We start from the raw sequence: 10,808 nt of genomic DNA, 5'->3' as shown, positions 1-10,808 counted from the left end.
AGTACTATGTCTTTTTTCGATATACTATGACTTTTCAACAAACCATACCATGACTTTTTTTGACACACCAAACTAAGACTTTATTAGGCATACCATACTGACTTTATTATGACTTTTTTGACATACTGTCTTCTTTCGACATACTCTACTATGACTTTTTATGACATACTATACTACGAATTCTTTTACACGACTTTCTACATACTATGCTGTGACTTTTTTTTAAACGTACTATGTTTTTACTTTTTTCGACATACATGCTGATTATACTGACTTCAAGTAAGTATTATGACTTTATTCAAACATACTATACTATGACTTTTTTCGACATACTACACTGATTATTTTGACTTTTTATGACATACTATACTATGACTTTTGTCGACATTTTTTGACATACAATACTATGGCTTTTTTCAATGTACTATACCGTGACTTTTTTCGACATGCTATAGTATGACTTTGTATGACATACTATACTATGATTTTTTTCAACATACTATACTATGACTTTTCTTGACATACTATACTGTTACTTTTTTCAACATACTATACATACTGATTATATTGACTTTTTTCAAGTAAGTTCTATGACTTTTCCAACATAGTATACTATGACTTTTTCCAACATACTATGCCATGTCTTTTTTACGACATACTATACTATGACTTTTTTTCGACATACGATACTATGACTTTCTCAGCATTCTATACTGACTTTTTCCAACATACTATAGTATGACTCTTTTTCGACATGGACTTGGACTTGAACTTGAACCAGCAACTCTCCGGTCCCCAAGATAAATCCCTACTGACTGAGCTACAGTACTATGTCTATGTCTTTTCAACATACTATACTGTGACTTTTTTTGACATACAATACTATGACTTCTTTTATAATTTTTTTCCGACAAACTATACTAAGACTTTTTTGATATAATATTCTAAGACTTTTTTCAACATGCTATACCTATTTCCGACATCCTATACTATGACCTTTTTTGACATACTATACAGACTGGTTATACTGACCCTTTCAACACACTATATTATATATATATATATTTGTACAGCACTTTGTGATTTTATCTGTGAAAAGCGCTTTATAAATAGATTTTACTTACTTACTATGACAATTCTCTGACTCTGCCTGTCTGTGGACTTGAACCAGCAACCCTCCAGTTCCCAAGATAAGCCCCTACTGAGTGAGCTACAATACTATCTCTTTTTAGATTTTTTCGACATACTATACTATGACTTTTTGTCGACATTTTTCGACATACTGTACTATGACTTTTTTCGACATACTTTACTATGACTTTATTCAACGTAGTATAATATAACTTTTTTCAACATTCTATATTATGACTTTTATCAATAAACTATACATACTGATTATACTGACTTTTTTTTAAGTATGTACTATTACTTTTTTCAACATACTATACTATGACATTTTTCAACATACTATTCATACTGATTATACTGACTTTATTCAAGTAAGTACTATGACTTTTTTCGACATTGTATACAATGACTTTTTTAACATATTATACTATGTATTTTTTCAACATACTACACTGTGACTTTTTTCGACATGCTATACTATGACTTTTTCGACATGCTATACTATGACTTTTCAAGTCTTTCAACATACTATGACATTTATTCGACTTGTTCCTTCTGGGGACATGAACCCTCCGGTTCCCAAGCCAAGTCCCTACTGAATGAGCTACAGTACGAAGTCTCTGTTTTGATTTTTTTCAACATACTATACTATGACATGCTATAAAAAAAATGTCAACTCTTTTCTACATACTATCATATGTCTAGTCTGGGGACTTAAACCAGCAACCCTGCAGTTCCCAAGCTAAGTCCCTACTGACTGAACTTCAGGACCATGTCATTTTTTTGACTTTTTTCAACATACTATACAATGACTTTTTTCGACATAGTATACTATGACTACACTCACCTAAAGGATTATTAGGAACATCATACTAATACCGTGTTTGACCCTATCCTATCAATATGGGCCAACATTTCTAAAGAATGCTTCCAGCACCTTGTTGAATCAATGACACAAAGAATTAAGGAAGTTCTGAAGGTGAAAGGGATCCCCCACACCATTACACCACCCCCACCACCAGCCTGCCCAGTGGTAACAAGGCATGACGGATCCATGTTCTCATTCTGTTTACGCCAAATTCTGACTCTACCATCTGAATGTCTCAACAGAAATTGAGACTCATCAAACCAGGCAACATTTTTACAGTCTTCAACTATCCAATTTTTTGAACTTGTGCAAATTGTAGCCTCATTTTCCTATTTTTAGTGGAGATGAGCAGTACCCGGTGGGGTCTTCTGCCATCAGCCTCAAGGTTGTGCGTGTTGTGGCTTCACAAATGCTTTGCTGCATACCTCGGTTGTAACGAGTGGTTATTTGAGTCAAAGTTGATCTTCTATCAGCTTGAATCACTCGGCCCATTCTCCTCTGACCTCTAGCATCAACAATGCATTTTCGCCCCCCAGGACTGCCTCATACTGGATGTTTTTATTTTTTTAGACCATTCTTTGTTAACCCTAGAAATGGTTGTGTGTGAAAATCCCAGTAACTGAGCAGATTGTGAAATACTCAGACCATGCCACACTCAAAGTTGCTTAGATCACCTTTCTATTCCCATACTGACATTCAGTTTGGAGTTCAGGAGATTGTCTAGACCTGGACCACACCCCTAAATGCATTGAAGCAGCTGCCATGTGATTGGTTCATTAGATAATTGCATTAACGAGAAATTTAACAGGTGTTCCTAATAATCCTTTAGGTGAGTGTATATTCAACATACTATACTATGACATTTTTGACATACTATACTATGACTTTTTTCGACATACTATACAATGACTTTTTCTACTTTTTTTGACATTCTATACTGTGACTTTTTTCGACATACTATATTATGACTTTTTTTCAACATATTATACTTATTGATTATACTGACTTTATTCAAGTAAGTACTATGATTTTTTTGACATACTATACTATGCCTTTTTTTGACATACTATACTATGGCTTTTTTCAAAGTCCTTTGTGATGACTCTTTTCGACCTACTATACTATGACATTTTTTGACTTTTTCGACAGACTATATACTATGACTTTTTTGACTTTTTTCAAGATGCTATACTGTCTTTTTATGACATACAATACTATAACTTTTTCGATATTCTATGACTTTTTTATCACTTTTTTTTTACATACTATAATATGTCTTTTTGTTGACTTTTTTGACATACTATACTATGGCTTTTTGTTGACTTTTTCCACATACTATACTATGACTTTTTTGACTATTTTCAAGATGCTATACTGTCTTTTTATGACATAATATACTATGAATTTTTTCGATATATTATTCTATGACTTTTTTATCACTTTTTTTGACATACTATACTATGACTTGTTAAACATTTTTTCGACATACTGTGACTTTTTTGTCTTTCTCGACATACTATACTATGTCTTTTTTTGACTTACTATACTATGACGTTTTATCTATTTTTTTGACATACTTTACTATGACTTTTTTATCACTTTTTCCGACAAACTATAATAAGACTTTTTTTTGGTATACTATTCTATGACTTTTTCATGACTTTTTTCAAGAAACTATATTATGACTTTTTTTGACATGCTAGACTATAACTTTTTTTCGACATACAATACTATGACTTTTTTCGGTATATTATTCTATGACTTTTTCATGCCTTTTTTCGACATACTATACTATGACTTTTTTTGACATTTCATGTTATGACTTTTTTGTCTTTTTTTGACATACTATACTATGACTATTTTTGACATACTATGCTATGACTTTTTCGTCATTTTTGACATACTATACTATGACTTTTTTTGACATACTATGCTATGACTTTTTCGTCCTTTTTGACATACTATACTATGGCTTTTTTCAAAGTCCTTTGTGATGACTCTTTTCGACCTACTATACTATGACATTTTTTGACTTTTTCCACATACTATACTATGACTTTTTTGACTATTTTCAAGATGCTATACTGTCTTTTTATGACATAATATACTATGAATTTTTTTTATATATTATTCTATGACTTTTTTATCACTTTTTTGACATACTATAATATGTCTTTTTGTTGACTTTTTTGACATACTATACTATGGCTTTTTGTTGACTTTTTCAACATACTATACTATGACTTTTTTGACTATTTTCAAGATGCTATACTGTCTTTTTATGACATAATATACTATGAATTTTTTCGATATATTATTCTATGACTTTTTTATCACTTTTTTTGACATACTATACTATGACTTGTTAAACATTTTTTTGACATACTATACTATGACTTGTTAAAAAAAATTTCGACATACTGTGACTTTTTTGTCTTTCTCGACATACTATACTATGTCTTTTTTTGACTTACTATACTATGACTTTTTATCTATTTTTTTGACATACTTTTCTATGACTTTTTTATCACTTTTCCGACAAACTATAATAAGACTTTTTTTTGGTATACTATTCTATGACTTTTTCATGACTTTTTTCAAGAAACTATATTATGACTTTTTTTGACATGCTAGACTCTAATTTTTTTTCGACATACAATACTATGACTTTTGTCGGTATATTATTCTATGACTTTTTCATGCCTTTTTTCGACATACTATACTATGACTTTTTTTGACATTCCATGCTATGACTTTTTTGTCTTTTTTTGACATACTATACTATGACTTTTTTTGACATACTATGCTATGACTTTTTCGTCTTTTTTTGACATACTATACTATGGCTTTTTTCAAAGTCCTTTGTGATGACTCTTTTCGACCTACTATACTATGACATTTTTTGACTTTTTCAACATGCTATACTATGACTTTTTTGACTATTTTCAAGATGCTATACTGTCTTTTTATGACATAATATACTATGAATTTTTTTGATATATTATTATACTGACTTTATTCAAGTAAGTACTATGACTTTTTTTGACATTGTATACAATGACTTTTTAAACATATTATACTATGTATTTTTATCTTAACACTGTATACATTAACTATTTTGACATACTATACTATGACTTTTCAAGTCTTTCAACATACTATGACATTTATTCGACTTGGTCCTTCTGGGGACATGAACCCTCCGGTTCCCAAGCCAAGTCCCTACTGAATGAGCTACAGTACTAAGTCTCAAAATAATGTCATTCCTAATAATCCTTTAGGTGAGTGTATATTCAACATACTATACTATGACATTTTTGACATACTATACTATGACTTTTTTCGACATACTATACTATGACTTTTTTCAATTTTTTTTTACATACTATACTGTGACTTTTTTCGACATACTATATTATGACTTTTTTTCAACATATTATACTTATTGATTATACTGACTTTTTTCAAGTAAGTACTATGATTTTTTTTACTACTATACTATGCCTTTTTTTGACATACTATACTATGGCTTTTTTCAAAGTCCTTTGTGATGACTCTTTTCGACCTACTATACTATGACATTTTTGACTTTTTTCGACAGACTATATACTATGACTTTTTTGACTTTTTTCAAGATGCTATACTGTCTTTTTATGACATACAATACGACTTTTTCGATATTCTATGACTTTTTATCACTTTTTTTGACAGACTATAATATGTCTTTTTGTTGACTTTTTGACATACTATACTATGGCTTTTTTGGACTTTTTCCACATACTATACTATGACTTTTTTGACTATTTTCAAGATGCTATACTGCTTGCTCTTTTATGACATAATATACTATGGATTTTTTCGATATATTATTCTATGACTTTTTTATCACTTTTTGACATACTATACTGCTGACGTTAAACATTTTTTTGACATACTATACTGTGACTTTTTTGTCTTTCTCGACATTACTATTTTTTATACTATGACTTTTTATTTTTTTGACACTATACTTTACTATGACTTTTTTATCACTTTTTCCGTAAAACTATAATAAGACTTTTTTGGTATGCTATTCTATGACTTTTTCATGACTTTTTTCAAGAAACTATATTATGACTTTTTTTGACATGCTAGACTATAACTTTTTTTCGACATACAATACTATGACTTTTTTGGTATATTATTCTATGACTTTTTCATGCCTTTTTTCGACATATACTATGACTTTTTGACATTTCATGATTATATTTTTTGACATACTATATGGCTATGACTTTTTTTCGTCTTTTTTTGACATACTATACTATGACTATTTTTGACATACTATGCTATGACTTTTTCGTCTTTTTTTGACATACTATACTATGACTTTTTTTGACATACTATGCTATGACTTTTTCGTCTTTTTTCGACATACTATACTATGACTTTTTTTGACATTTCATGTTATGACTTTTTTGTCTTTTTTTGACATACTATACTATGACTATTTTTGACATACTATGCTATGACTTTTTTCGTCTTTTTTGACATACTATGCTAATGACTTTTTTGACATACTATGCTATGACTTTTTCGTCTTTTTGACGCATACCTATACTATGGTTTTTTCAAAGTCCTTTGTGATGACTCTTTTCGACCTATTATACTATGACTTTTTTGACTTTTTCAACATACTATACTATGACTTTTTTGACTATTTTCAAGATGCTATACTGTCTTTTTATGACATAATATACTATGAATTCTTCGATATATTATTCTGTGACTTTTTTATCACTTTTTTTGACATACTATACTATGACTTGTTAAATTTTTTTTTGACATACTATACTATGACTTGTTAAACATTTTTTTGACATACTATACTATGACTTGTTAAAAAAAATTTCGACATACTGTGACTTTTTTGTCTTTCTCGACATACTATACTATGTCTTTTTTTGACTTACTATACTATGACTTTTTATCTATTTTTTTGACATACTTTACTATGACTTTTTTATCACTTTTTCCTCAAACTATAATAAGACTTTTTTTGGTATACTATTCTATACTTTTTCATGACTTTTTTCAAGAAACTATATTATGACTTTTTTGACGTAACTAGACCTCATAATACTTTTTTCGATATACTATGACTTTATCGATATTATTCTATGACCTTTTCGTCATGCGCTACTATACTATGACTTTTTTGACATTTCACGTGTTATGACTTTTTGTCTTTTTGACATAATATACTATTATTGACTGGCAAGTTATGATTTTTTGGGCCTTTTTGACATACTATACTATGACTTTTTGACATACTACTATGCTATGACTTTTTCGTCCTTTTTGACATACTATACTATGGCTTTTTTCAAAGTCCTTTGTGATGACTCTTTTCGACCTACTATACTATGACATTTTTTGACTTTTTCAACATACTATACTATGACTTTTTTGACTATTTTCAAGATGCTATACTGTCTTTTTATGACATAATATACTATGAATTCTTTCGATATATTATTCTATGACTTTTTTATCACTTTTTTTGACATACTATACTATGACTTGTTAAATTTTTTTTTGACATACTATACTATGACTTGTTAAAAAAAATGTCGACATACTGTGACTTTTTTGTCTTTCTCGACATACTATACTATGTCTTTTTTTTTACTTACTATACTATGACTTTTTATCTATTTTTTTGACATACTTTAATATGACTTTTTTATCACTTTTTCCGACAAACTATAATAAGACTTTTGGTATAATGGTATCTATGATTCTTTTTTCATGACTTTTTTTTCAAGAAATACTATTATGACTTTTTTGACATGCAAGACTATAACCTTTTCTATACATATGACTTTTTTGTTTCTCTCGACTTTTTCATGCCCTTTTCGACATACATATACTATGACTTTTTTTGATATTCCATGTTATGACTTTTTTTCTTTTTTTTTGACATACTATACTATGACTTTTTTGATAATTACTGCTATGACTTTTTTCCTTTTTTGACATACTATACTATGACTTTTTGACATACTATGCTATGACTTTTTCGTCCTTTTTGACATACTATACTATGGCTTTTTTCAAAGTCCTTTGTGATGACTCTTTTCGACCTACTATACTATGACATTTTTTGACTTTTTCCACATACTATACTATGACTTTTTTGACTATTTTCAAGATGCTATACTGTCTTTTTATGACATAATATACTATGAATTCTTTCGATATATTATTCTATGACTTTTTTATCACTTTTTTTGACATACTATACTATGACTTGTTAAACATTTTTTTGACATACTATACTATGACTTGTTAAACATTTTTTTGACATACTGTGACTTTTTTGTCTTTCTTGACATACTATACTGTCTTTTTTTTACTTACTATACTATGACTTTTTATCTATTTTTTTGACATACTTTACTATGACTTTTTTATCACTTTTTCCGACAAACTATAATAAGACTTTTTCTTGGTATACTATTCTATGAATTTTTCATGACTTTTTTCAAGAAACTATATTATGACTTGTTTTGACATGCTAGACTATAACTTTTTTTCGACATACAATACTATGACTTTTTTCGGTATATTATTCTCTGACTTTTTCATGCCTTTTTTCGACATACTATACTATGACTTTTTTTGACATTCCATGCTATGACTTTTTTGTCTTTTTTTGACATACTATACTATTACTTTTTTGACATACAATACTGTGACTTTTTATCACTTTTTCCTACATACTATATTATGGCTTTTTTATATACTATTCTATGACTTTTTCATGACTTTTTTGGACATACTATACTATGACTTTTTATCAGTTTTTTTGACATACTATACTACAGTACGACTTTTTTCCACACACTATACTTTGACTTTTTACGACATACTATACTATGGCGTTTTCATCACTTTTTTCGACATACATTTTTTATTATTTTTATATTTTTTAACATACAACATATAGAACAAACAAATACAATTGAACAAGAACCAACCCCCTCTCTCAACCCCCCCACCCTCTGCAGTCTCGAGGAAAACAAAACAAACCAATAAACAAGAAAACAATAATCCCACCTTGCCTAGTTGCTCTCCTCTAACTCCTGTGGTGTTGAGGTCATTAGGACGGATACCTGTGCTATTTTCCATAGGTCTATAGTCAATGACTTGGCTTTGGCTATAACTTTTTAATCACTTTTTTCAACAGACAATAATATGACCTTGTAATGGCTGTTTTCGAAACACCACTGCATGACTGTTTTCAACATACTTTATTTGGTGGCACGGTTACTTAGGGTTAGGGTTGTACATTTAACTTTCCTTCGATTATGTTAGTTAACAAACAGTAAACTTTATTAATGATAATAATCGCTGGATGACCAGAAACATTTGGTGGTATGTTGGTTCAGTGATTAGCACTGCTCCAACTAGCAACAGCATGTAAGCACTGCAGAATCTGCACTTGGTTCAATACCCAGTCTGGGCTGGACCTTTTTTTGTGGAGTTTGCATGTTCTTCCAGATTATTTGACTTACTACACTAATACTTTTTTATGACTTTTTTCGACAAACTATTCTATGTCTTTTCTATATATATTTTCAACATACTATACTAGGACATAATTTACAATCATCCGGAAAAATCAAACACATACAAATATGACTAAAACATCTTTTTTTGGGCCAAAACCATTTTTATTATTGAAAAACTTCAGTCACACTAGTCTCTCTTGCAATATTCTCATTTTGCTGATATAAGATATCTGTTGGTGGTCCATGGCTTTGCGGTCAGTGAGAAAGGAGAGAAGATGTCCAAGTCACTGGGAAATGTTGTGGATCCTGACTGGGAAGGTAAGGTCAGGGGACAGATGATGAACCCAGCACCTGAGTCTTCCACAAACCTAAGGAAAACATTGCTATACATGGTTTACGTCCACAAAAGACACTGAACATTACTTCAGATTTGTATATATTCATATGTACAAATGCTAAGGCAATCCACCCTGCCTTGAAATGACCAAATTTAAGTATTCCAACTGTTAATCCCGACAATACAGAGTTTACAATAAAGTGGTGAAGAGCAACAGAAACATCATTCATGGTATAAAAATATATCAGTAGAATTGCTTTGATTTCTATTATAATTATGTCAGAGATAGAGGAAACGCTTCTGTTCAAGACACTGACACACCAATGACTGGGGATCATAGTTGCATATTAAATGTGCACATTGTTGGACACATTGTGAATTAGCTTAGTAAATTATTTTGGTCATAGAGATTTGCCAAGCAGTAACTTCAGGCCTTTTTTTTATCTGTACTATTCTTCTCTTCGTTGGCAGCATTACGAAACTTACTTTAACAGTTGTTAAGTGTTGATATTAATTCATATCACTCTGTTCATTACAACATAAAAAAACACAAACATTTTACTATTCTAGACTAGTGAACTTGTTGAAAATGCCTACCATATTCAATAATTCCTGAATTAAGTTATAGCCTTATTTGTATCTATTGTTTCAAACAGCTTCTAATTCCATTTTAGTTGTGTGATTAAATTATATATATTTTTCCTCGCTGAATATCACTTTCTGCTACTTTTTGCATGAAACGTCATATTGTTCTGATGATGTTGCTTGTAATGAACAACTCCTGTTCTTTCACATGAACATGCTGACTGATAAACCCAGTTTTAACTGACCCAAGCGATAACCAGCTACGTGATACGGGTTATCCAGGATCACTAATGTTAGGCTCAGTGAAGCTACAGAGCCAGACTTAGTTGGACTT

This window comes from Perca fluviatilis, chromosome 20, assembly GCF_010015445.1.
Source record: "Perca fluviatilis chromosome 20, GENO_Pfluv_1.0, whole genome shotgun sequence".
In the NCBI taxonomy this organism is placed as follows: domain Eukaryota; kingdom Metazoa; phylum Chordata; class Actinopteri; order Perciformes; family Percidae; genus Perca; species Perca fluviatilis.
This window is presented reverse-complemented; position numbering follows the sequence as displayed.